We start from the raw sequence: 25,745 nt of genomic DNA, 5'->3' as shown, positions 1-25,745 counted from the left end.
TAACTGATACGCAATTCTCATGTGAATTTTAATGTCCCAACATGTTTAAAACATAAAAAATCCATTAATGTACATTTTATCATCTTTCATTTTAAAGGGACAAGGATCTAGCAAGTCAGTTATGATAGAATATCTTAAGATCTTATTGTCTAATTAAGTTCCAGTGGATAAAACATTGCATTACCCCTTCTTATTAATCATTTTATATCATTTTGGAAAAAAGCAAGCACTCTTCTGTCTTGTTTTATACAGAGAGAGAAAGAGAGAAAGAGGGATTTTTTTTTCCAAAATGTCATATGGGGATTAGATATCATTTAAAATATATTATGTATATTACCAGCTATAAATTACAAACATTAGTACTCTTGCTTTTTTCCATATTGTTATTTTATAATGGCAAGTTTATTCCATCTCAGACTAAATGTAAAGATTTTCATGAATATAATCCAAAAATCTAAACTGAACAACTTTATTTTTGAACTGCATGGATGCATTTAATAGGAAAGGTATTCCCAAGCTAGAGAACAATGATATACCACCTTATCACACAGCTGTTAAGGATCAGAAATTGAAAGAAAAAAAGAGTTGCAATATTTAACAGCATAAGCATCCTAATTTTAAGGACCTAACACTTAAAAACTTGGGCCCGGATGACAAGCTTTGATTTCATTCACATCTGAATGTTTTAACACGTTCTTTCCTTGCCATTGATAGAAAATTTTGTGAATTTAAATTCTCTTTTTAAAAAATGAACAATTTTTTTTGTCATGGATTATAGCTATATTGTATCAGTTATTCAGCATATATGCAATGTCATATGTTCAATAATTTACCTAGTTATATTGATGAAAATATGAGTGTTTTTATGCTTTCAGTGTTGTCTGTAAGATACAGTCTTGTTTTTCACGTGATCATTGTCCATATGAGTTGGTGTTGAATAATAAATAGCTTCATGCAGCAAAAAGAAAAAAAATAGAAAGACAAACACAAATACGGAGTGTGAATTTTTAAGAAAGTATTCTTGAACCTGGTGCTTACAGGAAAGAAAATAAAGATAAGTTTTGTTTAGAAATAACATAGTGACAGGAAAACTTAAGTTACTCAATTCTGCCTACAGCTAAGAGCCTACAAAGTGCTCTCCATTACAGAAAGAAAGTGAATCAGGTAAGTATCTGCACAAGTCAGAGTAATAGTCAACAGAGAAGGAAAACTAGCTGAGAGATGAAGGATGAGGTAAGAATATCACTCTAGCCTACTGGAGCACACAGAGGTTTGAAAAATAAGTATTTAGAGGTAGAAGTGTAGAATCAGCCACTATCTCTGTTATGTCTAGTGATGAGGAGGCTTATAGGTGGAGAATGCTTGTGCATACAAAGTTAAATTTCAACAGTTGAAAACCTGATATGAGAAGAATTCTTCTCAAATGGAGCTTTTGTGTATGGAAAGTCTGTTCACTATAAATAGTCACATTATAAGCATGGAAATCATAATTATGCCACCAACATGATAACTCTGAACCCTTGGTGATAATGCCTTATTATCAGGACTGAATGTTGACAAAAGGTTGAACTGTGAAAAATTTTCAGCCCTGGACACTACATTAGACAAGAAATTCCCTTGAATGTTAAATCAAACCAGCTCATCTGGAGAAAAATATCTTGCATTTTGCACAAAAATGGTCATACATACACTTTATTGTAGTCTCTCACACCTTTCCCTTAGGGAAATATTGGCTACCAACAGAAATGTGAATGCCTATGGATATACACAAATGTACCCAGCAATCTATATAAAAATCCCCAGTCTCAGGAAGGCCCAGGGTGTGTGGTACATTACAGAATGACAAAATAGCATTAGGTGATCATGAAATTAACCCCATCCCTTTTGAATGTGCATTCATATGTTCACATCATAGCAGTGGTGGGTTTCAAATTTTTTTAGAATCTCTTCTGTAGGTGTGGCCTGCTTTGTGGGAGTGGCTTGCCAGCCAGGTGACCAGGTGGGAGTGGCTTGCCAGCATGTGACTGGGTGGGCATGGCCAACTTGTAAACTGTGGTGAAACTTATTTAACAAATCTCTTGCTTAGCAACCAAAATGTTGGCTCAGAAACTCTGGCATTTGAAGACGCAAGTCTTAAAGCTGTCAAGTTACAAGACCCTTGCATCCCTAACTCATTAGAAAAAAAAAACAGGGACTGAAAGATGTTTCTTGATGAAATTCCCTCAAGTCCAGAATTCATTGTTACAAAACCTTGCATTTTCTGTGATAGTTCTCATTGCACAAATTAAGTACTAGAAATAAGGTGCGAAATATGTGAAATATGATAGTCTGTGTCATAGTCCTATTATCTGTAAGCTCTGGGGGGGGGGGGAATTTAAATGGTGCTCATCATCACTCAATAGAAAAGGAAATAAAGTAGCTTTAATTTTAATTTGTACTGCATTTCTTTAGTTATACAAAAAAGAATCTGAGCAGCTCGATTGTGAAAACTTCAAGTTACAATAACCATGAAACACCTTATAAGTACCGTAGCTGAAGCCTTGAATCAGCAGAAGCCTTGAATCAGCAGATAGAATAAGTAATTTAAATTCTATCCAGTATTGAAGTACATCCTCACAAACTCTGTAGAGTTCCAGCATTTAAAAATCATTGTTAACTTTAAAAGGCAACAAACAATGGTAGCTAAAACAATCAAGACTCAATATTATAAAAGTGCTAACATAAATATTGTTATAATAATTCTGAAACCTTCTGCATTCAAAGCAAGTATTTGAAAAGGCCTATTTAGAACAGACGCCTGTAACAGACAGCATCAGAAACCTGATTCCAATTAAAATTGAGTAAAACTGTAAAGATATCTTCTGATGGTTTTGATACAATTCTCTCTAGAAACTCACCAGGAACATGGAATATCATATCAGAGAAAATAACATATCAGAAAAAATGTTTTGGTTTTTCATGCACGTTCTCATCTGGAATACTGAAAACTGAGAATATCAGCTACTACCTAGGGTGTTACAAATATTTCTGTAAAATCTGAGAACCGATAATACAATGCTTACCCACACTAGTGTGTATCTTATTTACACTGCTTCTGCTGTATTTAGAAAACTGCCTTTGAATTAATACTACCAAAAATCTAAAACAGAATTCAAGCTAGGGAGAAGTAACTCATTTTTTATGGCTGACTTTGTATGTCTACATATGGGCATATATTGTTTGATCAGTCAACAACAGTGAAGAATAAAATACAGCAGAACCAATAAAATATAGCAGTAAACATTTCTTCTAATTGAGAAAAACTTTACCAATTTAAAAGATAAAATAGAATACAGTCTCTACTGTAGTCCTTTTTTTTCTTTTTTAAAACAAATGTGAGCCTAAGAGAAATATATCTAGAAAGAACCCATTTCTGAAATTGGGGTAGCAGCACTGAAAACATTTGCTTAGGATCCATATAAACTATGGTCTTTGTAGATATAAACAAAAAAAAGGCAATCTTTCTACCTTGCTGACCCAAGCTCTTAACAACCATTAATGCCCAGCAATCTCTCACTCATCATACTGTCAAAATGTCATTCTGAAAGGGTCACACTGAGATCTGCAATAGATGTCAGATTGAAATACTTTGACATTGTTTGGTCCTTGTTACGAATCCCAATGTCAAATTTGTGTCTTACTGTCCCAACTATAGGACTATATATAGTAGTTACGTGATGAATCCTTTTGAATGTTTAATATAATCTAAAATACAATATGTTCTTCATACAAGTGAATCAGTTTTCAAGAAATAAATAAACAAATATGTTTTTGTTCATTTGTTTAACTGAGTTCCCTTTATTTAGTTTTAGAATATATGTGAAAACTGGTCATGTTAGGTCATATTTATGCAGAAATGTTGAAAATTCAAAAGGATTCAAACCACATCAAGGTGAGTATAAAATAACCAAGACTGACTTTTTGATGGATTTTTTAAAAGCTTGCTTGCTTATACAGCTATTAGCATTGTTCAAAGCAGTAACCTTGTGATGCCCTGCACATGCAAAAAAGAAAGGAAGCATGTTCTTAGGTTGAGCAACCCCCAGGAGTAAAATTTTCTGTGTTGCTCTCTGATGTCTAGCCATATTTCATTGCCTTGATAATCCCATGGTTCCTACTAGTTCTTTTCAATAATTGGGGCAAAGTATACTCTTCCTTATTATACTGTTACAGTTAGAATTCTTCATCTGTGTGTGTGTGTATATATATGTGTGTGTGTGTCTGTCTGTCTGTCTGTCTGTCTGTTTCTCTGATTCTCTCTCTGTATGATTTTATTTCTGAATAGAACTGTCATTTCTTTATGATCTAAATTTATTTTCTGCTTGCCTATTTTGAAATCAAATGCAACTGGTAGTATTGTTGGACATATGTATTTTTAATAACCCAAGCTTTGTAGTCACTTTTGTACTAAAACATTAATACAGTATGCCCAAATGAGAGTACATCACATTTAGGTTGTATTCTGTTGATGGATTGCAAATGATTTCTAAACAAAAAAACATTTTATCTTTGTTTTCCAGTAAAATGACACAACAGCCAGCTTAATTCTACTTTCAGTTACTTTCCAGGGCAGTTTTTCTTAACCTAATGTTTAGTATGGCTAAAGTTGGAGACGTGTAGGTCTAATAAAACTTTTGAAATGTCTGGAAAAAAAATCCAGACATTACTGGATTTAACTGTATTGACACAGCTTTTTTCTAAAAGAGCCTTCCCTAGCAGCTTGATGTTCAGAGTGCTGCTTCCTTTGATCCAACTGCTTCTGATTGATTGCAATAGCTATCAAGTAAGGGCCTCACCGGCCGCCTTGAAAGAGGCGGTGGTGAGGCCCTTACTCAAGAAGCCTTCTATGGACCCAATTAGCTAATTACCGTCCCGTCTCCAACCTTTCCTTTTTAGCGAAGGTTGTAGAGAGTGTGGTGGCACAACAGTTCCCACGTCACCTGGAGGAAATTGACTATCTAGACCCGCGCCAGTCCGGTTTCCAGCCCGGTCACAGCACAGAGACGGCCTTGGTCGCGTTGGTGGATGATCTCTGGAGGGCCAGGGATGGGGGTTGTTCCTCAATCCTGGTCCTATTAGACCTCTCAGGAGCTTTTGATACCATCAATCATGGTATCCTACTGCGCCGTCTGGAGGGGTTGGGGGTGAGGGGCACTGTTTTGCGGTGGTTCTGCTCCTACCTCTCCAACCGGACGCAATGCGTGTTGGCAGGGGAGCAGAGGTCGACCCTGAGGCCGCTCACTTGTGGGGTGCCTCAGGGATCGGTCCTCTCGCCTCTCTTGTTCAACACATATATGAAGCTGCTGGGTGAGATCATTCGTGGTTTTGGGGTCAGATACCATCTGTACGCTGATAACACTCAGCTGTACATCTCCACCCCGAACCACCCCAACGAGGCCGTCAAAGTGATGTCCCGGTGCTTGGAAGCCGTACGGGTCTGGATGGGAAGCAACAGACTCAAACTCAACCCCTCCAAGACGGAGTGGCTGTGGCTACCGGTGCCCCGGTTCAACCAGCGGGCTCCATCGCTGGCCATTGGGGGCGAGCAACTAGCCCCCGTGGAGTGGGCGCACAATTTGGGCATCCTCCTAGATGCCCGGCTGTCGATGGATGACCATGTGGCAGCCGTGGCGAGGGGGGCATTCCACCAGGTCCGCCTGGTGTGCCAATTGCATCCCCTATTGGACCGGGATGCCCTCCGCACAGTCACTCATGCTCTGGTGACGTCCCGTCTGGACTACTTCAACGCTCTCTACATGGGGCTCCCCTTGAGATGCACCCGAAGACTGCAGCTGGTCCAGAATGCGGCCACGCGGGCAATTACAGGGAGAACTAGGTACTCCCATATAACACCTCTCCTGCGCGAGCTGCACTGGCTGCCTGTGGTTTTTCGGGTGCGTTTCAAGGTGCTGATTACCATCTTCAAAGCGCTCCATGGCACAGGACCTAGTTACCTGCGGGATCGCATCCTACCCCATACATCCCTGCGACCAATTCGCTCTCACAGAGAGGGACTCCTCCGGGTGCCGTCCACTAAGCAATGCCAGCGGGCGACACCCAGGAGTATGGCTTTCTCTGTGATGGGCCCAACCCTCTGGAATGACCTCCTCGCCGATATTAGAACCACCACTGATCTCCGCTCCTTCCGCAAGAAACTCAAGACCCACCTGTTCCAATTAGCCGGCCTGGCCCAATTATAGTTTTATTCTTTAATCCTCCTGGCAGTTATTTTAAATTTCTGGGGTAGATTTTAATGTAGTTTTAATTTTATTATGATTGTACAGATTTTTATGTAATCCGTTTTACGGAGTTTTTGATGCCTCCTCTATGTATATATATGGTGTTTTAACTTTTGACTGTACACTGCCCCGAGTCCCTTCGAGGAGAGGGAGCGGTTTATAAATTTAATAAAATCAAAATCAAAATTAAAAATGACTTTTTTGTAACTCAGATTGCATTCATTTAGAATCATAAGAAGTTGCATCTGGTCCATGGGGTGCTTAGATCTGGTCCACGGGGCTGCCCTGGGAGCAGTGAAGGACTGGCCTGTGGTGCCTCTGCCAGCAAAAACGGAGCTTGGAAGGGCTACATGCGGCCCTCCCAAGCTCCATTTTTGCTGGCAGAGCACTCAGACCACCATAGACGCCGCTGACATGAGTGACGTTGACCTGGCCACAGTCACCATGGCCATGCCCACCCAGCCCCCTGAGGTCAAACACAACTCTGATGTGCCCCTCAATGAAATTGAGTTTGACACCTGCCCTATAACAAGCTTCCACCCATTACTTCTTCTCCTGCCCATTGGTGCCCAGAGTATCAGTCAATCCCCTCTTCTTTGTGACAGTGCCTGGAAGACAACTATCATGTTTTCACTAATTCTTCTCTTTGACAGGCTAGACATACCTAGCTCCCTCAACCGTTTGTCATAAGATTTAGCCTCCAGATTCTTAATCATCTTTGTTGCTCTTCTCTGTACACTTTTGGAAAGACTGCTATATTATTTGAAATATGAAAAGAACAGCACTCTCAAGTAGCAATATCAGGTGCAGTTCAGAATCTGAAGAGTGCTAGATTGTGCACATTTCCTCTAATATTTTTAGTTGGGAGGATTTGCTTTTCATATCCTTCCAGAATCTTAGCCAAGATTTCCAAGATTGACAGTTCTTTATTGCTGAGATTCAGAAGTATAAAATAATATTGTATATTTATTCCTTTAAAATGAAATCAAATAAGTGGAGCACAGTGGCTTTTCCCCTGAATCATTTTTAAAGTATTTTAGTTCCATCTTCACCAGGGTAATAATTATACTGGTGAGATTTTTCACCAAAGCATTTGACGTGCTCCAAATGGTGATTCTCAAGTGATCGCATATCTACATATACTTCTAATATAGGCTACTAATATAATGATAGATTTCCTACGTATAACTGATCTGCAAAAATGCGGATGACCATTAAAAGACAACAAAATGTTTTTTTATAAACCTCTTTCCAAGCATTTAATTTGGATTTTTAGAGCCCAGATATGGCAATCATAATAAAGGAACTTCTTCTCAATAGTTGAAGAATAGATTATCTTTTGGGCATGATGACCACTATCTTGTGTAACCTACTGAAGCCAATTAATAAAAATGGCAAAATAAATGTAACATCTTCATATTCACTCCTTCAAAACACTATAATTTCTTCCCTTTTATGTATTTCCTCTTTCTGGCATAAAGGTTTTTTTTTCCTTTTCCATCCAAAAGATAGAAACACTTTTAAAATTTTTTATCCTTAGTTATTTTTCCCTTTACTTCCTTTCTTTACTTCTTCAGCAGAGTTTCATTCAGAACAACTTGACATATGGAGACCTCATGAGTATGGCAATGATGAAAATAGGCAATAGCAATAAATGCTTTCTGTCAAAATTCGATGACAAATGAAACTAATTGTAACAAAAACAAAAACAAAAAAACCAGTTATGGGGAGATAAATGAATCTGCAGCTTATTGATTGTCTACTTCTGCCAATAAGTCAACAATCAACACTTCACCACCTGATTGGTACTTCACTAACCAACAGTACTTCACCAGCAGATAACAGACTAATGATCATGGAATCTGTAATACAAGTTCAATGTCAACTCACGAAGCATTCCTGACCTGCTCTTGAGTTGCCATAGGCAGTGGGATGGGGAACCGAGCCTCTCAGCTGCAGCAAGGGACTTTCACTTTAGCCAAAACAAAAGCACATTCCAGCCATTTCTACCTCAAGGCCATCTTCACGGTGACCCACAGTGGCCGGAGAGAGGAACTTCTACAACCCGTGAAATTGCTTCAGGGAATGTAACTGATGACACACCTTTGGGGAAGAGGTGGAACATGGTTAGAACTGGGATGTGAATTAAATGAGGTCAGAGTTGGCTTCACTTGGAATGTACCAACATGAAGCTCCTAATAAACTGGATATCTTTTGAAGATTGGCTCAAGGATCATGATTTAATTAGGGCATTAGTCTGAACCCTGACATTCAAATTCTATACATCTGTCTGCTGAAAATTATTAAACAAACATAACATGACTTCCTACTAAGCCATGTTTTTCTCTTCATGCGTGGAAAAAAACAAGTTGTTTGTCTTCATTTATATACCATAAACCCTTTTTAATGTCCATTTTTATTCAATATTTTGGATATTACATGTAAACTGAATAAAATAACTATGTCCTGGATCTGAAAATTTAATTTTCTTAGCATCTGAACTTTGCCTCATGTTTTCTGTTTTGTTTTGTTTTTTAAAGAACAATATTAGAATTGTTGGGGCTATTTCTCCATAGTTGCTTTGTATTCATCAAAGAGTAAATACTCTCAGAAATAGTGACATAAAATTGATAGCAGTGCTTGAATCAGAACAATTCTGGACAATGTTCAGTTGACTGGACAGCTATGCAACTTCCATAATTATTTTCTGCTTGGATATAATGTTATAGACATAAAATAATGATACTGCCTTTATTCACATGGTTTTCATATTCAACTTTTTTTTCTAATGAGAAGTTCAGAGATAACTATTACCTATCTAAATTTCTTTGAATGGGCAGAAGGAAAAAAAAGGACTCTAAATACCAAATTTTAAATACCAACACATAGCATAAATCTCCAGGGAAAAGTTGAGAGCTTTCCTTCAGCAAGTTCTTCTTCTATTTATTATTTAATTTTCTGTTCCCTGAAGCATGACTATATGAGAAAATCCTCACATTTCCATCCAAGAGAATGAAGTTTTAAAACTGAAACTTGGCAACTATTTGTTGAAATCCCTTGTATGATATTTGCACGCTAATAAACATGAAAATATTTGAGACTGGAACTTTAATTAGAGATTTGAAAAGTAACGGAATGTGAAATGGAACAATAGAAAGTTCCAGCATACATGTATATCCAAGGATACTTTTCCTACTGTATCCATAGGTTTCAGGAAACTCATTGAATTAAAATCTTGACAAATCATATCAACCAGTTTACAGGTAGCTCTTGTTAAAGGACCAACAGCTTAGCAACCATTTGAAGCTGTGACAGACATCCTCATAGCTACCTACAATCAGTTTTCAAAGTTCTGATGACTTCATCCCCGTTAGGGCATATCAAATTTTTCAACTTTCAATTTCTAAACATTAGGGGTGCTCAAAAGTTGTGATATGTATTGGGGATTGTAAAGATATTTTGGTTACTTTAATATAATTTAGATGTGCTTTGTAAGTAACTACATAAATATCATAACCTGAAAACCAACTCACATTTATGGCCATTTGCAGCATCCTGACCACAATTTTTGATGGTTTTTTTTTAGGGGGGGGGGTGTCTGTTTCTAATAAAACTGTTTTTGGCTAGTTTCTGGCAAAAAAAACACCCGTTGTGGAAAATGGACTCTTTTAACAACTTTTAATTTGCTTAACAACCACAAGGAATATAATTCCAGGTTCAGTTACAGTTGTAAATCTAAGACTACCTATATGAACATTGCCAATCATGGCCAATATCATAATTTCTAGAAACAATATAAAAATGTGTGCAATGCTCATGCCTTTGTAAGAAGGAAAATAGTTGTGTGTTTGAGAAACAATTATTGTTAATAAATCATAGTTAGTCAACCAATCTCATATATTTTGATTTAAGAAATATAGATTTCCTTAATCTATATAACATACTAATTTTTATATATTTTGTTTTACAAATTTCATTTAATTGATATTAGAATTAAAATTATTTCTAGAGGAGAAAGCCCATAAAAACTAGATGCATGAGGCAATATTTATTCAGTGATATTGATATGTTTAGTATTAATCTAATAGCTTTCATCTCACAATTTATCCAGTCCTTTCTAGAGGTTTTGTAAGCAATCAATCAAGACCATTTACAAAAGCAAAGACATTTGTTTAAATGTTTATATTCATGTTAAAGATAAGCAAGCAGTGTTTGCTTAGGCTTTCAATCCAGTTTTGTCCCATTGGAAATACTAGCCATCTAAGGACCTAAACTAACTACAAAGAACCTGGAAAAGAACAACGTACAGAGAGATGGGTTTTAACAACATCACTTTGCAACATTTCTGGACTAAAATTATTTATGTTGTTTACTTTCAAGATATGGGAAAGGCCAAAGAGCAGTCCTTTAGAAAACAAATTATAGATTGTTGTTGCAACATTCTTTCAAGAACTTACGTTAGTGTTGATATAAACATTAATATATGCTGTTCCATACAGTTTATTTGTATTTCAAATAAAAACAATAACTTTCAAAAGTTCATGCTGCGAAAAGCATTCCACATAGATCTGAAGCAACTTGTTACCCTTGTTGATACTTTATAGACGTGACATCATTTCTATTGTACACTTTTTACCATATTTGTCAGAATAAAATGCGAGGAAATAGATAAGAAATTGACATCACCTAAAGTTCAGAAAGGGAACTGCCTGATACTCCTATCAGTGCTTGGGAAAGCTGGTACAGGTAGTCCTCATCTTATGACTACAATTAGAACTAGACTAACTTCTGTCACTAATCAAGGCAATCAATAAATGAGTAGCACCTGATTTTATAATCTTTTTATGCCATGGCCCTTAAGTAAATCATGCAGTACTTAAATAAATCCAGCTTCCCTCATTGACTTTGCTTGTTGGAAGTTCCATGGAAAGTTTGCAAATAACAATTGTGTGAGCCCCAAAGCACTGCAACTATTGTAAATATATGCTAGTTGCCAAGTGGCTATATTGTGATCATGTGACCATGGAGATACTGCAACAGTCATAAGTGCTAGAGCTGGTCATAACTCACTGTTTTCAGCCCGGTGATAACTTTGAACAGTGATTAAACAAGGACAGTCTTTATGTATTATGTGTTACTTGAGGGATCTTTCACAAATATTCACAAAATACAGTACTTATCATTATCAAGCTTATTCTAAGTAATATACTTCGGCTGAGTTTCTATTTTTAAAAACACAGGTTTTTTATTTTGACAAGTAACTACAGGTCTTATTTTCAAAAGTATGCACATCGAGCTATAATGGAATGCAAGCATTATGAGATCCCCCCCCCGTCTAAATCCCAAAAAAACCCTTCACTTTGAAAATAAAATAATATAAATTATCCATGACACTCAAAACAAAATAACAAGTTTGAGTCAGGGATCATTTTCTTTAAAAGCTTAACATCAAGTAAAAATATAAAGTTATGCAACTCATCAGTACAGGTGATTCAGCTGAGCAAAGCTTCTAAGCATTTCAAAGTGTTTCAATTATTTGATACATTTTCCTGTTATTTCTTGCATTGTGAATGCCCCCTGAGCTTTATTGATGTGTCCTAGGAGAAAAAATATATTCTGGGGAACACTAAAATAGGGGTCCCCAATCCCTAGGCCACAGCCCACTATTGGACCTTGAGCCTTCTAGAACTGGGCTGAAGAAATGGGGTGAACTATCCTGTGTACCCCCACAGCTGGTCCACAAAGCCAGAAAGGTTGGGGAACTCTGCATTAAAACATTCCTTGACTAGAACACAAAGCTTTGCACACAACTAGCTTTATGTATCAATTGGCAGTATAGGCCCGTGATGGCGAACCTATGGCACGCTTGCCACAGGTGGCAAACAGAGCCATGTCCCCTGGAACATCCAAGCCTTGCCCAATTTGTTCCTGGTTTCTGGCGTCAATGCATGCGCAACAATCAGCTCCCAAATAGCAACCAGCTGATTGGTGCATGCGCATGCACATGGAAACGGAAAGTTAATTGAACTCCTTTTACTTCGTGCACAAAGCCGAACTCTCTGGATCCTCTGTTCCCACTTGCTGCTCCGGCTCCTCTCTCTTGACTGTAAATTGCCCAAATGAGATGGGCTAGCGCAGGGGTGGGGGCTGGCTGTAGCCGAGCTGGAGGAGGCGGTGGCTGCGAAGTCTCTGGGATCCTGGAGCTCATGGTTGCAGCCAATGAGCAAGAGAGTCTGCTTTTCTCCCGTGTAGCTGCAAAGGCTGGGCCGGGCCAAACAAACATCCCAAGATATCACAAGAGAAGTGCTGCGCCTGTCTACCAGCAGCTCATCTGGGGGAAGGGAAAGAGGAGGGAAAAACCAGAACGGGGAGGAGACGACCAGGAAAGAGAGAGAGAGTGAGGGAAAGGCTGGGAGGAGGGAGGGCCAAAGGGTCCTTGTGGGGCTCGTTTGTGAATATTAAGCAGAGGCAGAGAGCCCAGAGGAGCTGAAGTGACTGCCTCCGGACCTCTCCTATTCCTTTCCCCAGGCCTGAATGGCTAGGTTTACAGCTGACTCTCCTCGGCTGGGCAAGGCTCGAGTCTGCCCACAGTGACTCCCTCACACCCGTGGCCAACGCAGAGGGGAAAGGGGGAAGGAGGAGGCCAGATCTTCATGCTTTGGGTCGAGAAGCAGCTGAGGCAATTTGAACAGCTTTTATTGGCAACAACAAGAGTAGTAACTATACAGGAGAGATTCAGCACCTTCCCTGCTTGACAGCTATTTATACAGAGCTGTCAAGCAGGGCAGCCAATAGAAATGACCTAAGCAGCCCGCGTTTATCCAAGCCGCGTCTTAGCCAATCAGGCGCGGCTTGGCTGTTGCCAGCTGCCAGGTCGTATGCCGAAGACATAACACTTCTTCCCCACTAGCTGGATACAGGCGCGTAAGTGGCACATGTGTACTCGCTTGGATAGGTGGGGCGGCATTGGACCCGCCCAGAACACCTCAGTTGTATAGGAGTCAGCGGTGGAGGAAGAGGTGCCTGTGGAAGCTCCTCCCTGAAGGGAATGGAGCTCCGGGTGACGCCATCTTGGCCTACCCCCAAAGGTGGAACCAATGAACCAGGTAAGCCGGGGCAAGGGGGCGTGCTCATAGAAGGCGGAATAGAGCCTGGCCACCAGTAGGCGGCGGCTGGACCAGGGAGGGTTGAATGGCTTAGGCTAACCAGGGTGGGAATTTCAGGGGAAACGTCCACGGTTTGAGGATCAACTGGGGAAGGTTGCCGGCAGGCGGCAGCATGGTAGGAGAGGCCTGGCTGGGTGAAGGCCTCAGACGGAAGCATATTTGTTGGTGGCCAAACGGGCCATGGAGGTACAGGGGCCAGTTGCAGAGCAACGGTGGCCTGGTTCTGTGGGTCAGTTGGAGTGCAGGCCTCTGGTGGTATTCGATGCCTCAACTGATCCACATGGCGCCTCCATTCAGTACCATCGGTGAGGGTGATCCTGTAAGTGCAGGGACCGGTTACTGACGTGACGGTGGCAGGCACCCACTTCGGGTCTCCTGTGAAGCTCCTTGCTCAGACTAAAGTTCCCACTCTGAAATTCCCTGAATAGAGTGGGTGCAGTCTATCCAAGGAGTCCTTAGGCACCAGCCCATCAGCAGCTCAGCGGGGCTTTTGTTGTTGATAGGGCAAGGGGTGGAGTGCTGACAAGCAGAAGGTAAGAAGGTAAGCAGCCACCCAGTCGCCACACTCCATCCTGCCTAGTGCCTCTTTGGCCAAGCAGACATCTCGTTCCGCCCAGGCATTGCAGGTAGGATGGTAGGGGGCGGTAGGCACGTGACAGATGCCCTGCATGGCAGAAACTCTTGGAAGGCAGTAGACGAGAACTGAGGACCGTTGTCGGACACGACAATGTCAGGCAACCCATGTGTTGCAAAGAGACACCATAAGGCCCAAATAGTGCTCTCTGCTGTGATGGAAGACATGCGCGCTATGCTCAGGTGGTCCCTATGGAGACAGTTGAGCACTTGGCAGTGGAAAGGTGGGGGGATGATGACTCTGTCCCCCCAAAGCAAGCACCCGCTATGGATGGCCAGTTCCTGCTGGTGGGATTCAAAGGGGCGGAACTCCTCGGAGACCTTGCCCAATGGCCAGCCCCTTAGAACCCAAGAGAAGACCTGGGTGAGGACAGGGTCAGCCTTGGTGTGGGATGCCATGTCAGAGGTCGTTAGAGGGAGGTCAAGGGAGGCGATTGACAGAATTGACAGGGCTGGCACCGGAGACGGGGCAGCACCAGGAAAGGGGCAGCGGCTGAGGGGATCAGCGTGCTCCAGCTGCTTGCCAGGATGGTACAGCAGTGTATATGAATATGCTCCCAGGCACACCATCCAGCGGGTCATCCTAGGAGAAAGGATGGGAGAGGTCGTCGGTCACCGGCCAGAAGTCCAAGGAGAGGCTTGTGGTCGGTGTAAAACATGAAATGCCGACCGTAGAGGTAGTCGTGGAATTTTTTAATCCCAGACACAGCAGCCAGAGCCTCCTTATCGATCTGGCTGTAGTTCCTCTCAGCCGAGGAGAGTGTCCGGGAATAAAAAGGCCACAGGGGCTTCAACTGGCCAACTTGTGTAAGACAAAGCAGGCTGGCAGGCGTGTGACTCTGACCAAGAAAACATAGAAGGCATGGAATCAGTTCTGCCTGAAGGTGAGAAGGTTCGGAACACCCCTTCCCCATTTGCCCACCAGCAGAAGCCTCCTGGGAGGTTTTGGCTGGCAGGCGTACAGGAAAATCACCAAACCTTTTTGCCTTCAGGCAGAGCTGATTCTGCGCCTTCTACCTTTTCCCAGGCAGAGTTACGCACCCACCCGCTTGCCTGTCTTATACACAAGTTGGTCTGGAGTGGGTGAGACCTTTTTGGGGGAAGGGCCATTCCTTCTGCTCAGCTTACATACTTGAAAAGACCCTGTGGTTCCACATCCGCAGCTGATCTCTTCCTGGCCAAAAGGGCGCCTTTTCGGTCACAACAGGGTTTCTGGAAAAGAGTGGCCAAAGCGACTTCTCTCTCCTCATCCTGGCAGCCGAAGGAAAAGCCCCCGGGCTCAGTGCGCTGCTCTGGCAGCACCAGCTGAAGCCTTAAGCAGCCAGTGGCTGCAAGAGGGAAATCAGCTCTGCCTGAAGGCGAGAAGCCAAAAGCTCCGGGGAGGCTTCTCCTTTGCTCTTCTAGGGAGGCATCGGCTGGCGGGAGGTGGGGGGAAGCTTCAAGCCTTCTCAAATCACTCCATCCCATTTGTAGCTAAGGATTATTGCTTTGTGACACTTGGGTTGCAAGATTAAAAAGGATAAGGCAGCGTGTCTCCCCGAAAGTTGGAAAAAATTAGGCACTCTGACAATTTGCACAGGACTTGTTTTCTCTCGTCTGTAGCTTTGGAGCTGGAGAGAGTCGCTGTGGGTGGACTTGAGCCTTGCACACTTCAATTGTGCGGGTGGGAGGTTGCTGCTCTGTAGAGGACTGAGTAGGGAAACATTTCCCAACACCAGATCATTGAAAGTTATAGCAAGGGAACACTTCGGTTGCAGGAGGGGGAAAGATGGGTGGTCATTTCAGCACCTCTAGGCTGTCTGTCTCTGCTCAGAACACCCACGTTAATATTCACAAACGAGTCCCACAGGCACCCTTCTCCCCCTTTCTCTCTCTTTTCTGGTCATCTCCTCTCTGTCATGGCTTCTCCCTCCTCTTTCCCTTCCCCCAGAGGAGCTGAAGATAGGCACCACAGACAGCTATTATCATGTTTAAAAGCAAGATATTCCATCTTTTGTCTGGAGTACTATTTAATCCAGACTTCTGCTATTAAAAGGCTGGTAAAAATGCAAAGACAAGTACATGGAGCAAATAAAAGACCTTCATGTTGGACCAAATATTATTGGTGGGACAGAAACCAGCTCTCAGCCCCCTTGTGGCTCTTTGAAAAGCACCCTCCCCACTCCAATGCCTGAGGAGGCAGAGGAAGGCTGCAGGTGTCCTGGTTGATACCAAGGGGGTCTGGGAGTGGGTGTGAATTCCTCAAGCAAACCTTCCACAGCCCTCTCCATCCCTACTTCTGTGAAATTGCTTTCTCCCACTTGTTGATGGTCAGCAAATTAAAAAGAACCATTTTTCACCAAAACAGGGACATTTTTTTCTTCCCCCAACCCTGCTGAAGCCTGCAGAGTGCTTCTGGAGTGGGAGGCAAAAACACCCCCATTTTGGTGAAAAATGGCCTGTTTCACAAAAATGGGGTGTGGGGAAGGGCTTCGGGAGGCAAAAATGGCTGCATTTGTTGTAGAAGATGCACCAACATTTCCACACTCTTTTAATGGGGCGGAGATGCGTCTTATACTCTGCAAGCACTGTTATTGTGGGGGGGTTTTCAGAGAAAAGATCTTAATCACATATGAGTTGTTTTTTTCTAAACTAAACTTTAACCTAAGGTTAAATTGCCGTATTGGCACTCTGAGATAAATATGTTGGTTTGAGGGTTGCGGTTTGGGCACTTGGTCTCAAAAAGGTTTCTCCATCACTGATGTAGGCTATCTCACAAATTTGTGCCACCAAATTACAGAGAACTTTTACAATAATATCAAACTCATACTGGAGAAGTAGAAGATGGTGAGCATTTCTTGGCATTGACTTTTCAGGGTATGGTAAATTGGTCAAATTTCATCTACCTGCTGCTTGATCATCTGGTTCACCAGCAGGTAACAATGAGGCTGCCAGGGAGGCATTAATCAGGCAGGAGATGGAGGGATAATAGTGGTATTGCTACTCAGGCATTTCTTGATGCCACTGAATTCAGATATGTAGCAATGAATGTGAATTTCTTTATGCCCCCTCTGTCCCCAGTTTTTGCCCAGGCTAAAAGATTGAAGTTGCTCTAAGAGACTTCAGGGAAAAGTCCAATGCAATGGTTGCCCCAAAGGTGCTTTTTCAAAAAGCAACTGGATTTTGTTTTTCCATCAACACATTTCGCTTCTGATCCAAGAGAATCCATATATTCATTGCAGTCTTCTGGTCCATATGACCATAAGGGATATAAATCCTTCCATTCTCTAAAACTACTCAATGTAAGTCTTGGAAACCAAGTTATTCATTTATTTGGCAGCTTGCTTCAAAGAGTTTCTTAACAAGTTAATTTGGCCAAAAGGCAGATTTGGCATAGGATTTTTTGAGACCCAATAGCCCAGCTTTGTTCCCCTTTGTAATAGTTAAATTATTAGGCTTTAATAAGAATCAAGGCTTTATTATCCATCTCTTTGATAATACTTCCCCAATATTAACTGGTAAATGTCACTGTGCAATTTTTGGTTTCACAATGCAATTGATTAAGATTTACAGATCACTGTCCTCTGCTCCTAGACTATCACGTCCAATTATGGATGTCTGAACAATTTTCTGGGGGATTGCAGAGAAAAACAAAATCTGTAATTGCAATGCAGAAAATGACATGTCACAGATGGTATTTTAGGCCACCAACATAAAGGATTTAGAGAAATCTAAATTTAATTAGGTTAATTATTAGCCTACTGTGTTATACTTTGGTGCCACCCAGAATGTCTGTATAACTTATTTCCTCTTACGGATAACAAGACTCTTTTTTAAAAATTTCCATCCTCATCCTGCTTTAGAGGTTCTTTTCAGCAATTTGGCATTCCTTTTCTTTTCTATACCACCCTTTCTCTTTTTCTGTTTCTTGCAGAAAATATGATTTTTTTCAGTTTCTCAATTTTGTACTTCTTTCTCCTACCTAATTGTATATTACTTAATATAAGATATAATAAATTTTGTTATAATCATCACATTGTTTTCATTTATTGCTGCACGCATGTGTAAGCATGTGTTATCTTTATTTGTATTTTAGCCACAGGGAAAAGATCTTGTGGATATAGATATAAATAATATAGGAAAATCCTAAAATATCAAGCATTGAGAACGAGTTGAACTGGCAGAGAATAATCGGGAGTACTGTGGAAATCAACTGAGCAAGACACTGCTGAAACATAAAATAATACAAATATCTATGAAATTTGGCATTGTTAGCCTGTCTCAGTAATCTAACATTCATGCAATTTTCATTCTACTCATTAAAAATGAATCAAAAATATAAATATAAAAATATGCTTCTAGATGTGGCTCTGTTTCCAGTGGAACTCTAATTTTTCTGGAGAATGTTGCAGAATTGGAAATGAAGGTAATTATTCCATGGCCAATGCAATTAGGATTCAGTCCTGGTTATTCTTGCAACATTATAAAGTTCATGGATTAGCTGCACATAACAGGTCTGATCAATCATAGATCAAAGAATTCATAACTGACTTCTGGAACCATTTTTCTCTGATTCTGTAGAAGCAAGTAGCATTGCAATGAAGCAATGGGGCATGCAATGTATTCAAAAACTTGAAACATTGATATCTGTTCATAACAATTAGTTTTCGTCCATCTGAAGCAGTCCCACAGGAAGCTGCTTTCTATCAAGGCAAGGCAGTTTTGCTGATCTCCAACACTCGCAGTGACTGATCAGGATATCAAAGAGGTGGGTATCTCACTGGGGAATATAAGAGACTGAAACTAAGAAACAAAAATGTTGTTTTTAAGAAACTCAGCTCTTTTTTTAATTAAATGAAGTCCTCAGCAGTTTATTCCTTTTATTTGGGTTTACAATTTAAAACAAGACTAGTAAATCCATTTTTACATTGCTTTTTTCCTAGCTGCAATACTCCCCATGACAGTAAGCACTGAACCAGATCTATCTACAACATTCAGCAATTATGCATCATTATAGTGCTTTGTATATCTGCATGGATCTCCCACATGCATAAAATAACAATGGCTTTGCAGATGGAAGCTCAATGCTTCTTTTGTTCAATGGTCTTAAAACTAGAATTAATAAGAACAAAGAAAAAATTAGTTTGCTAGGTTCCTCATTTTTCCTAAATTATATTTTCCTGTAAGAGTTCCTTCATAGTCATTTATTATTGCTATAAAGGAAATTGTACTACTTTTTTTATTACAAAATGTGCTTTTTTTCAGATACTTTCACATTTTCATAATTCAATCTGGACTAATGTGTTATAATGTGATGAAAGCTTCATCACAATAATGTTGTTCCATTTAAGTAATTTAATCTATCTCAAATTCTTATGTCTTAGGGCTCCCTTATCATTTCCTAAAATTTACTTAAAATAATGTGTGGTTTGTGTAAAAACTAAAAATACTCCTTTTTAAAAAGAAAACTTTATGGAAAAAATGAATGACATAATAGTATTCTAAAATCATGATCTAGCATTAGAGAAAGGCAACTTAGCAAGATTCTATTCCTAAAACTAAGAGTACTATAGAAGAAGTAAAGAATACCAAAATGCCTCAGATTTAGTGATATTAATGCAAACATTACTATTTTTTTAAATCAAAGTTTTATAAAGATACAGACACACATTTTATTAATACATAGAAAACAAGTCAGAGACACTGTAGACTAAAAATTTTATAAAGAGAAAAAGTATATTTATTCTCTTTTCTTTATATTTTTATTGCTCCTATTGTTATTGTTCCCTGTTTTCAGGCCAATAGCTACACTTCAGCTTTGAGTGAAGTATTGGAAGCTGCATCAGAAAAGTGATGGATGAATAAGAATAAAAATTAAATCAAACCAATATGCAGATTTCATACAGATTTTTAAAGTAATTGATTTTTCTTTCCACATACATTTATTTTAGTAGAATTCATAGCTTCATAAATGGCTGCTACTATTTTCATTCTTCAAGAGAATCAAATAAAATTGTCAAGCACAGTAAAACATTCTTCAGTGACAGAAAATTGGATAGTAAAAATCTTCTAATTCTGATTTTTAAAAAATAGAGTTGAAAGGAGGTTTTTGAAAACAGAACTTTTACAATTCATGGGTAGATAAATTATGGTTTCTCTCTTGTTTTACATATAATAACTAGAGAAATTGGAAGAAAATGCTACTGGTAGGAATCCTGTGAAATGGCAATGTTGGTGTAAAGTTTTAGAAAGAACTCTTAAGTTCTAACTTTTTAAAAATTAGAAAATAACAAAAGTATTACTAGCAGTAATCCACATCAGTGAATCACACAGAGAAACTGTTAATATTGCACACTGGCTTAACCTTTCTTTGAAGAAACTCAACACTCCTTATGAAGCATAGCAAACCAGCTGAAGACTTGGCCAATTCTGCCTAACAATTCTGTTCAGTACCAAAGGGGGGAAATACAGTGGTTGCTCATTGCTAATTTAAAGTTTTATTTAATGCCATCTGACAATACTTTAATGCAGGAGTGTCCAAACTTTTTGCGAGGAGGGCCAGATTTGGTGAGGTGAAAATGTGTGGGGCCGATCATTCAGCCTGACATTCTTTGAACCCTTAACATTAAATGCGAATTAACTACCGTATTTTTCGGAGTATAAGACGCACCAAGATTTTGAAGAGGCAAATTAAAAAAAAAGTTTTTGCACTCTCCCACGAAAATGGGCCTATTTTTTAAAGGGCATGAATAGCCTTTAAGAGGCTTCTAGAGTGCTCCTGGGGGCTGGGGGGGGGCAATGTTGAGCAAAAAATGGCCGTTTTTTTGCTCATTTATGCCCTCCACAGCCCCCAGGAGCACTCTGAAAACCTCCTAAAGGCTATGCACAGCCATTTTGGTGAAGGGGGCAGAGTTTTGGGAGGCAAAAAATGCTGTATTCAGTGTATAAGATGCACCCAGATTTTTAGCCTCTTTTTTGAGGGGAAAAAGATGCATCTTTATACTTCGACAAATACAGTATTTTATGAAAGACTAAACAAATAACTCCAGTGGGGAGAAGAGGCTGCGGGCCGCTTGAAATTTGAAAAAGAGCCACATTTGGCCCCTGGGCCGCACTTTGGACATGCCTGCTTTAATGAATACAAATTTAATAAAACTGACATCTATTTCCAAAACTTTTTAGGAAACATGCAAAGTTTCTGTTGGTACTTTTGGTTGTTCAGGACTCATGCATAGAATAATGTTTTATATGAAAAAATAATAAGGGTTTGTACTCAGTGTTCCAATCATTGAATATAACTTACATAAACAATCATGTCTAACTGCTTGAGGCTTTCCTTTTATCTTCAACAGACTTGATGCTATTAAAAGAGAAGATAGAATTGCCTGCTGAATGGAGTTACTTAGTGACCATAGCACAGTGTTTCCACAATACACTAACCCTGTCAAATTTCATTACTAGTGATTCTGGGAGCACACCAACCGAATCAGAAGTACCCATTTTGAAAGGCATGATGACATGATTAGTACTTTTCTACTGGCTACCAAACAGCAACATACTTTTTCGAAATTTAAACTATACTCTACTAACAGATGTTGGCAGACTAGAATCCTGCAATGAATAGGATTGGTTCTTTTTAGTGATTCTTTCTTTCCAACTTCTTTTCTTGGGGGAATAGATAAACAAAATAGATCTGTTGACTAAGTTTAGAGCTGTTCCCACACCAAGACTGTCTGGGTGGAATTTAGTTCCCTAGAGATTAATTGACTGGAGCAATTGACCATTTTTGGTGTTCCAACAACATATTAACCCTTTACTGTTTTCAATCCAAGCACATAGATTCTGATATGTTCAAAAGGCTGTTACATGTAATTTTCTTTTTTTCCTTTTTTGTCACTGTACATGCCAGGATACATTCTATTGCATAATAAAGAAATCATCTGTTATGTTAAAAAATTAACGATCATAAAAAAGAAGTGCATGGTATGCAATACATGTTCCTTTAAAAATACAGGAAATGATTTTTCCTGCCATACAGGTTGTAACCTTGTACTATGCCTCAACAATCCCCATCTCATCATTTTTAGAACTCAACAGTGCATGCTATTATTTTGTTGATCAATATTTCAAATTTCCTTTCTTAAAAAAAATCAATCTTTCAATATGGTAACTACTTTCTATAAAATTATTTATAATTTAACTGCCAAAAAAATTAACAAAATTTTCTTCACCTGTACATTTTTGTCACAGTCAACCTAGCACCAAGGGGGCAAATGAATATTTAATCTTGTTTGGATTTGGGGAATGTATCTATTAATGGAAGAGAAAATATAAACTTCAGGCTTGAACTGAAGTGCTTAGTGCTCTCTAAGCTTGGCTATTTGCTTAAAGATGTTTCATTAACCAAGTAGGTCACATCAACCTGCTGCTGATGTTATCATTCGGTTACTGAAACATTTGCAAGAAAAACAACCAAGATCAGAAAATACCAAAGACTCCACGATGGACATATTGAATTGATTTGCTATATAAAAAATATTATAAAAGAAATATATGTACAACTAATAAGCATTTTGTTTTAAAAATAAATCCCATTGTAATTCCTTTAGCAACATTACGTTTAGTGCTCCTGGTCAGAATATTTCAGTAAGACATGATTTTTTTTTAATGTTACAATTTTAAGGAAATGTTTGCAGGAACCCTGACACATCTTATGTTAATGAATGATGAAAACTGGTCAAAAAGCAAAAAAAAAAAAAAGATTTCAAGTAAGACTTTATAATTATACTAGCAAAATTCACCATCATCATTATTTTTTATTATGCTCAATTATCTATTTCTGTTATCTATAAAACTTTTTTATCACAATCAAGCATAGATAGTAAGTACATCTGTATCATATGCAATAATGGCACATATGTACAGAATGTGGAAACATTCTTAATTTTTTTCCCATCACTTCTATCAACAGTTTAATTTATAATTGCTTATATACAAAAGTATATTTGGAAGCATGTTTGATAAAAAGGAAATTTTGGAACTGTTGCTATATAATATTTAATAACTGATTTACAGTAGGACTGGATATATAATGCATTAAATCTTTTACAAATTACAAATTCCCCAATTAGTCCAGTTGAGATTGATCGGAAATTAATAAAATTTAGGTTACTTGAGTAAGCATAATATCAAGAATGGCATTTAGCATTTTAATTTATTCTCCATCTTTACCATCTCTGATAGTAAAGACTCAATGCCTGTAAAAACATCAAGTATTACTAGGAGCTTTCTTTAAAAGAAATATAAAAGGCTATTTGTTTGACAAATAGAAATAGAAATAATTGCATTTCATTTAGTAATTAATTAAATTATATATAATAGTTTCAAAGAAAAAAAGCAAAGCCTTTTTAAAATCAGACACACTTATTTTACCATCTCTACAAAATCTCTTTAGGCAATCATTGTGATGTTCACATTATGAAATATTTGAATTTGCCTTATAATGAAATGCAAAATACTTCTGAGACTCAAGACAATTCATCCAGAATTATTCTTATGTGGGACATTGAGAAGGAAAACAGCTGAAGGAAGTATGCCATACAGTACAAGCTAATTAACAAATTCAAAGAAATTTCAATTATTCCTTATGGGTAAGCTTATATAAATATTAAAGATCAAAAAATCTTTATCTGAACCTAAATAATTATTACATAAGCTTTCGTAATACATGGACAATGAGCAAGTTCAGCTTTTGAGTTTTGGATAAGACATACAAACTTTATATACATTTTTATATTTGGGTTTCTTTAAGTCATCAAGAAACATACTGTATTTCTAAAGAAGTGTATTGTAAGTTTTGCTATAGGTGTAGATATTTACAATTACATGTAGTATTCTTTCATACAACTCTTATCATCAGTTAAATGTCTTAACAATAATGTAAAAATTGATTATCTCTAAATAATATATGTTGATGTTAGCTTCAAGGGATTATCATGCGGTATTATACATACAGTATATGATTCAAAGAACCATTTATGCAACTTGATTTTTTAATGATCTGTAACATTCATTGCAGCTAATTTGTAATCAAATAAATAGAAAATAAAATCAAGAGAACTGATAAATGCATTGATAATGATAAAGCCATGGCCAAGACAAAGCCAAGGGCATGATCAATTAAGAAAATCCTGCCATTTTAGAAGATATTCAGCTAAGAAATCAAAGATATCTTAAAAGACCCGCTCTTGTAGATTACCCCACATCGTGAGGTAATTTCAACCCTTCAATTTTTAAAAAATTGCAGTTGGTACATTTTTTCTACATCAACCTGAAATTATCAGTAAACTGACCAGTTTCTTTGCTATCAACAGAATGGGCAGCATATCCCAGCATACTTGAAAATATGGAAGAAAAAACAATATCAAATGACACATATATGCAATACGTAGACCTTCCATCTGTCTTTTTTTGTTGTTGTTATTTAGTTTTCCTACTAAGTGGCAGGGATGGGTGAATCGTAAAACCCCAAATGCCATTTGTGGTTCTAAACCCTTTTGGATTGGCCCAGAACCAGGAAAAACTGAAACTTCCAGATGTAATTTCTTTCATGTTGTTAATTTGGGGAAGACCAATGGAAATCAATACCTTAGATCTTGAATTCCTTAAAAATATTGAACCTACTTCAAATAGTTCAAATTTATCATAGTTTAAAAGAAATTAAGATGATAATTTTGCTTTACTGCCCTGCAGCAATAGAAGGAAACATCTGAACTATGTAATTCTTGAATTTCATCTTTAAAAAAAACCCAGCATTTGCTTCAAATCCTTAAAGAACACTCTGTTTTGAATCTGTTTTGAGGTCAAATAATGTTGCCTTTACAGTTTTACAATAATATGCAAGATAATTATTCTAAATATAATATAAATAATTTTAACATAGCGTAGCAAATTTATCTGGAGCAAATAAGTTGGATAAGAAAAAATGATTTGTTACTTTTCCTTTAAGTTTCAACAAGAAATACCGTACAGATGTTACATTATTTCATGCTCCCATATAAAATTTTATATAGCTTCCACTGCCTCCTAATATGCGGGACAGCAGTTCTTCTAGTTTAACCATGTGTATCTTGTAGTGTTTTTCAATTACCAGGAAATAATATTTTTTCATTTTCTTACAGCTTTACCATAATCTTACTATATGTCTTCCTTACTTCTGTAGCCTTAATATTTTCCATTAAACACCAGTTGTTAGCAATGATATGAATTCTATTTTTTCTGTGTAAAATTTTTTTCAGCAAATATTTTTCTTCACGTTAGGGACTTAGCTTATTATCATCCACCAAATGCATTATTCTTATGTCTAATGAAGGCATTGCCATATTTAATAAAAAAATTAAGATAGGACTCTTTTCCATTTCAGTACCTGATTTTCTTATTCTACAAAAACACATTTTATCTAAACCTACAATTAAAAATAGATTTTTCCTTTGAGCCTCTAATTGGAAAAATAAAGCAAATTATGACATAGTGGTTCAAGTTCTTAATAGTTGACATTAAGATCAAAATTTCACAATATAAGCCATGTCCAAACCAGTACAGTAAGAGTCTTATATCAAACTAAATTATAATACTCCCATAATTTTTCGTAGAGTTACTTAGAAAAGCATTTCTAACTCGCTACTCAAAA

At 38.3% G+C, this 25,745-nt stretch overlaps 1 long non-coding RNA gene across 2 annotated transcripts in view; it reads left to right on the top strand.

Moving 5' to 3' along the window:
* Nucleotides 1-25,745, top strand: part of LOC309393343 — a 137,492-nt gene that overhangs the window by 104,463 nt on the left and 7,284 nt on the right. The window contains exon 3 of one of the 2 annotated variants that reach the window (XR_014175572.1): nucleotides 7,859-8,313. The exons of the other annotated variant lie outside the window; for it this stretch is intronic. This is a non-coding gene — a long non-coding RNA (uncharacterized lncRNA). Of the gene's footprint in view, nucleotides 1-7,858; nucleotides 8,314-25,745 lie in introns of those variants that run through there. 2 annotated transcript variants of the gene reach the window in all.

Source organism: Natrix helvetica (genome assembly GCF_964273705.1).
Source record: "Natrix helvetica genome assembly, chromosome: 5".
Lineage (NCBI taxonomy): Eukaryota > Metazoa > Chordata > Lepidosauria > Squamata > Natricidae > Natrix > Natrix helvetica.
The sequence above is the reverse complement of the archived record's forward strand: the minus strand, read 5'-3'. Positions and strand labels throughout refer to the sequence as shown.